Source organism: Rhipicephalus sanguineus, chromosome 11, assembly GCF_013339695.2.
Source record: "Rhipicephalus sanguineus isolate Rsan-2018 chromosome 11, BIME_Rsan_1.4, whole genome shotgun sequence".
NCBI classification, from domain to species: Eukaryota; Metazoa; Arthropoda; class Arachnida; order Ixodida; family Ixodidae; genus Rhipicephalus; species Rhipicephalus sanguineus.
This window is the reverse complement of record NC_051186.1, coordinates 35,217,482-35,223,818: the sequence shown is the minus strand read 5'-3', so window position 1 is coordinate 35,223,818 and position 6,337 is coordinate 35,217,482.

The window sequence follows — 6,337 nt, the reverse complement described above, 5'->3', positions numbered from 1 at the left end:
CCTACCGTCCTTCATCGCTTTTCTGTTTTGTACCGCAATAGAAAGCGTACCGTCTGAAGTGTCAAACCTTGCAGCGGTTTCTCTGGACAGTGAGTAGAAATTTTTAAAACAGAATTTTTCCATCTGCGTTCGGTCTTCTTCCATTGGCGTGAAACATGCCCACAACACTGGTTGGTGGACGCGATGACGATTGTTGTGCCGGTAAAAATTAAAACCGAAAGCACATCTGATTTCTGTAGGATTACTTTATTTTCGCTGAACACTATGAATGTAACAGTGGTTTTCAGCGCGCTAGTGGTTAAATAATGCCTTATTATACGATTACAGAACACTTGTTTTTCTGTAATCGCAGTCTATGCGTTTATTTTAGCTCTGCTGCCGCAATCCAAGCCAAGTCGATTCATCAAAAAGAGACAATATATGCGCGCCTTCACAGCGCAGGACATGTGAGACATCCTATCAACAATACAGCGGCGCAGTGCGACCAGCGCGGAGAGCCGCATGGCATAGCGCATGAGTTGAAGCAGAAAAAATCGAAGACGGCGCCGCAAGCAGCGCCACCGGGCGCCTTTTTTGGATGCGTGAGGAAAAAAAAGGCATAAAATTACTCTCTGACGCAACCGAAAGGTGCCTCAAGTGCGTAAAATACAATTTCACGTTATACATGTTTGTTTTTAAGCAAAATGAGTCTACTTTCGAGGATTTCTTGTCATACCAGTGGATTGAACCACATCGCCGTTGGGTGACGCTAGCGGTCATTCTTTCACGATTTTCAACATCGAATTAATAATATATTTACTTTTTTGTGGGGCAAAAGCATGCTCGTTGCCGCCGATGTGACGAACGATCTTTCTCATTTTCACCACAATCAGAAAAATTTTTCCGAGCGGTAGACACTCCCTTTAATTTCTTGATTACTAGAGCACTGCTATTTATAATATTGACGTTTTAGGCGTTCTCAAACATTGACCTTCACATCTGACGTAAATTTTTATTTGCCTTTAGTGCCCATTTAAACCACCCTCTCTTTGCTCAATTCAGATAATTTGACGCCTGGCGCGATTCTAAAATTCTGCCACGCAATATTAGGGTAAGGCGGGCAAAAATGAGACGCGGGGCAAAACCCGACATTTTGGCTTTGGCCGCCCTCTACAGCTAATACAAAAAGTACCTTTTCTTCGTTTTCTCTATTCAGCGATAGGTGCCGGGTAGTTTCGACGTTTTTGTGTAAAAGTTGACGATCGCTCACAGCGTTCACGCGGGAAAAATTGCGCGGCTGATGTCAGCAGTGTCAGTGTGTTCGTGACCCGCCGAAAAGGGGCGTAATTTTGATGCGTGCATGAAGCTACTCCGGCGTCAGTCCAACAACGCAAACATTTACGTTGTTAGGTACATGCCCCCAAAAGTTTAGTTCATTCGGTGCCATGGGCCAAAGGGGGAAATATTTTTTAATATGGACATGTGAGAGGGGCAAAACGCGACAAATAGACATTGAATTGTCTTAGAGAGTGTCTTATTGATTGGAACCATTTAGTTACGCTCATTATGTATAATATTCTTTTGTTTAGGATGGTACGGACGTGCACCAGGATATCATCTAGAGCTTCCTGCGTAGAAAACGACTTGAAAAATGAACTGAATGTTGTTCGAGAGTTTTCGAGTAACACAGCGCCGGGTTCTATTGATTCAATGCGTGGAGTGCAAAGACTGTGTTCATGAAGACTGCGTGAGGGCCCACGGAGTGAATTTCATGTGCTGTAGTGTAAGAACTGAAGGGATGAAATTTTTTCACACCGTCTCGTTTCGCCCCACGCAGCGTCTCGCTTTGCTCCGAAGATTGGGGTAAAGTAAGACATCTGGTGCATCTTTGTTTCATTTTAAAATAAACTTTTTTCTTTTTAAATAACCTTTTGTTTTCTTTTTTTGTGTTCTTGATTTTTTTTTTCGTGTTTCTAACATGCTTTCATTATGCTATCAATACAATATCGCTAGGAGGTCCTCCTGACAGTGTCCTTACTTCGGGACCTCCTTCTGCAATACTTATGAACCATGTCACGTGTATTTTCGTGATGTTAGAATAAACTTCAAACTTCAACAGTCCCAACATCGCCATATTTATGTAGCACATACCTCGTACCCAAAAGAAAGTTCGGGCGTTGATGTTTATGGTGCGTAACAAGTGAAATAAAAAATAATATTCACTATTTCACATTTTTGTCGCATTTTGCACCGCCTTACCCTACATGTTTTTAAGGCGACCCCTCCCAATACATGACATTCTTATAGCGTTATTTACGAAGCAGTTTCAAGCACTGGTGTGGCTTCGTGGTTGAACAGCAGCTTGTCATGCACAAGGCCTGGGTTCGATGCTCAGACGGGCCGAAGATTTTTTATTATTTACTTATTTGCAATCTGTCTCGAATTTTAGCTCACGGACAACGACGCCGCCGCCAAAGCCGACACCGACACCGAATTTCTGTGAAACGAGCTCTTTAACGCTGTCGCGTTAACATTGGGGCAGCTCCGTACTATGGTGCGAAGGACTGAGGAAACAGCGGCGCTGGTTGCATTACCCTCCTCCTTTCCCTCCTCTTCACCTTCTCCTTCCTTTCCCGCCTCCTTGATTTACTATAATATACAAGTATATTCTATGCTTTACACTCTGCCATCCTCCTTACCCTCAAATCACTCCTCCTCATCCTCACTTTTCTTTCTCACCCCTTGCTATACTTTTCCATACATTGCTATGCTATGATTACCCTCTCCCCTCATCCTTTCCTCCCCTCCTCACCCCCACATATCACTCCTCCTCACAATCACATCCCTTTCCGGCCCACTTGCTATATCATACTATAGATGGCTACGCAATGCCTTACCCTCTCAGAAGATCTTCTGTAGGGATTAGTTAGAACATATGGATGAAAAAAGTCAGCGATTCAAAGTTCACAAAGAAGGCAGACACGAACGATGAGACGAAGCGCATCCAGCAACTGATTTAAAAGTAGACAAGAAGGGGTGGGTAAAAACATAAAAGGATAGGGCACTGTTGGCAAACCGCGCATGGGCAAACGTGATTGCTAACAATTGTAAGAAACCCTTGTATTTTTCTTGGAAATTTACGTTACCAAAATGCCAAGTCAGAATCCAAGATGAAAGATGTACGGCGACCAAAATCTGTTTCACTAGAAATGCAACTTGCTTGTCTTTAAGTCCAACGGACGGAGAGCTCACGCATGCGCCACACTGCCCCGACGGCATAGCGTACGCTTCTACAATTGTCCTTTTTTTTAATTCGGTTCCTGCTGTGTCAACATAGTTTTGGCACTGAAATTCGGGTTACGCTTACAGGCAGATCAGTGCTGAGCGTGATTCCCCTCGATTGCAACTCTATTACACATATTCTTTTGTTCCTGTAGCCTTTCGTTGAGGCACCTGCCCCGTCTGTCTAATGTATAATGAGCCGCTGGACAGAGGAATCCTATAAACTGTATACTTTTTCCTTGCACTCAACAAATCACTTGACACGTTTGACGTTACATGTTGCTTCTCGGGCGTCTTCACCTAGTGCTCTACATGTTAATTTTAGACACAAACCTATCGATTTTTTGGGTGCCGAGAATATCATTGGCGCATCGCACCGGGAAGCCATTATTTTTAATCTGTGCGTTATTGTGTGCAAGAACAGCAACACAACCACCGGATTCCTGTTATTTTCTAACACGAAAGTGCTTTATGCCGGGGTCCACTGAGACTTTCATGACGTATTTCCGTCACTGAAATACGTCGGCAAATGAAGGCCATGAAATGGCAAAAAAAAAAAACTGTCAAGAAGTTTTGATGGCAGGAGTCGAACCCATGACCTCTCGGTCCGCGACGATGGCTGGCAGGAGTTTAGCCCGCTGAGCTACCGCCAAAAAAATAACGGAGGCTACATGAACGCGCCTTTAACTTTCACACTTTCCTCTCTCAGTGCTCTTGGATGGATGCTATGGGCGTCCTCTATATAACGGGTCGGTGAGATGTGTGCCACCAGGTTAAAAAAAAAAACGCGCCGTTTTTTCCAATGTAAACTGGAATGGTGCGTTTACAGTGGAAATGTAATGTCTTCAACGTTTTAAACACCGCGGGGTGGCTTTAGCCCGTGCCTCGCTCATAGCATCCATCCATATCGACAAACAGCTCTCCGACGCTCGCCTGGCTGTCGCAAACGCTTTCCCTGCTCGCCCTGTGCGAATTAACGGCCACGCTAGAAGACACGATGCGCGTAGCGTTTCTCTTCTCGTTTAACGACGTTTTGAAGGAGTGCATATCAAGTTTCAGTGTTTATTAGTGCCCGTTGATGCCATATATGCACGGTTTCACCATATGCGGTGTCCACATATATGTTAAGAACTTCAGCTGCAGCAAGGGTTAAATCATGATCATGGGCGTTAGTCGTAGGTACGGTGATGTGCCACTAGGTGTCAACGTGAGTGCGTCCACATCAAGCGGTGCTATGTCTCCCAAACAAGCTCTGACATACCAATGCACTATAAACAATCAACTGCTACTGGGACGACACGTTTCACTTTCGTGTTATACCGATTCCTATGACAGAGGGATCAGCCATCTTTTCTCTTTAGCTTTACCGGGATTGTTTCTTTAGCTTTACCGGGAACACCTAAGGGGTGGCACTTCTCCGGATCTTTAAATAAAGTTCTTCCTACCGTACCGGGAACACGCGAACTTACGCAGCTGTTCAGTGTGTTGATGCTTTTGCTGATGATGATGCTTAAATATGTCTCAGCGCTTTGTAACAAGTGGGCCTTTAAAACACGCACTCATCGTGTAATTCACATGTTTTGACGCCTGGTGCGATTCTACGTGTCTGCCACGCAATATTGCATGCGTTAAGGAGACTCCCTCCACTACATGACATTCATATAGTGTTCTTTTTTTTTTTCGAAGCAGTAGAACACGTGGTAGAACACGTGCTTCCCACGCTGACGGCTTGGGTTCGGTTCTCACTTGAACCCGAAGATTTTAATTATTTATTTATTTGCATCTTCTCGATATATTATGTAGTGTTCTTTTTTTGTCAAAGACGTTTCAAGAAATAGCGTGGCTCTGCGGTAGATTACCTGTTTGTATCAGACGGCCTCGGTTCGATTCTCACTCGAAACCGAAGATTTTTATTATTTATTTTATTTGGGTCTTTCTCGATTTTTCGGTCACGGACAAGATGCATCATTTTTCGCTCACAACCAGCGACGCCGTCACCGACGCCGACACCGGAATTTCTGCGAAACGAACTCTTTAACGCTGTTGCGTTAAATTCCTGATACCATGAGAATAAATTGCTTGACTCGTATCCCACGAAGTAAAATGCACTCCATTGAAACATTTCACGTGCAACAGCAGCGCCAGAAGACAGCCTAGGGAGCAGAAGCAAGATCGGAGGGGCGGAATAAACATCCGCCGTGGTAACTGGAATACCTCATCGCGAAGCAAGAGCGTCCGTAATCTGAAAAAGTTCACATGCTTGCACTTATGCTTGCAATAGAACATTCCCAAGCTTAATTTCGGCGAAGCTTAGTGTGTGACACTCCCGCGTTAACGACGAAGCATAAATGTGTGGTTGTGTTCAACGGGGCGTATCTTTTTGCCCCCCAGTGACCCATGTCGGCGACTTTGGACTAATAAATGTTAGTACTGCCCTCTGAATTTTGTGAAGTGCTTATTGGTAGTATCGCATGACTGAATTTGTGAAGATGAGGGACAGCGTTGTCAAAGGCACCGAATAGGTGCGCTATAGAGGTTGTCTGAACAGGAAAAACTCAAGGGTTCCTTATGCAATCGCCTAAGACGACTCGAAGGCGAATCCATTTTCCTGTTCTTTTTATTCTCGGTCGACGTGCTGATCCTCCCCTCCCCCGCCATATTCAAAAGCTTTCCGAACTTAAAGGGAGGCTGAAGCACTTAAAAAAATGTCTTTGGAGTGTGTAATCATAGTTTGATCCTGCTGCATTCGAAAACTCAATGTAATAATTCACAGATGAACGCAAATAGCATTTCTTGGCAAAAACCGCGGCTGCAGCCGCAGGGCTTCTTGAGATGCTGAGTGAACGCGGTGACGTCATCTTCGGCGTGCCGTGTCATTGGAAACATCAGCACAGTTAAAGAAAGCATGGCCTTGCGATCAGTTCCACAAACGCGCCCAGCCGGAACTAGTCACGGAGGCCACGGTTGAAGATACGACTGTGCTGCGCGGCTCCGCCAAAGCTACCGACGATGACGTAGTTCGGTTAGTTTCGGCGCGTTCGCGTGGGCGGAGCAAGACGAAGTTTTCTTTTGCGTA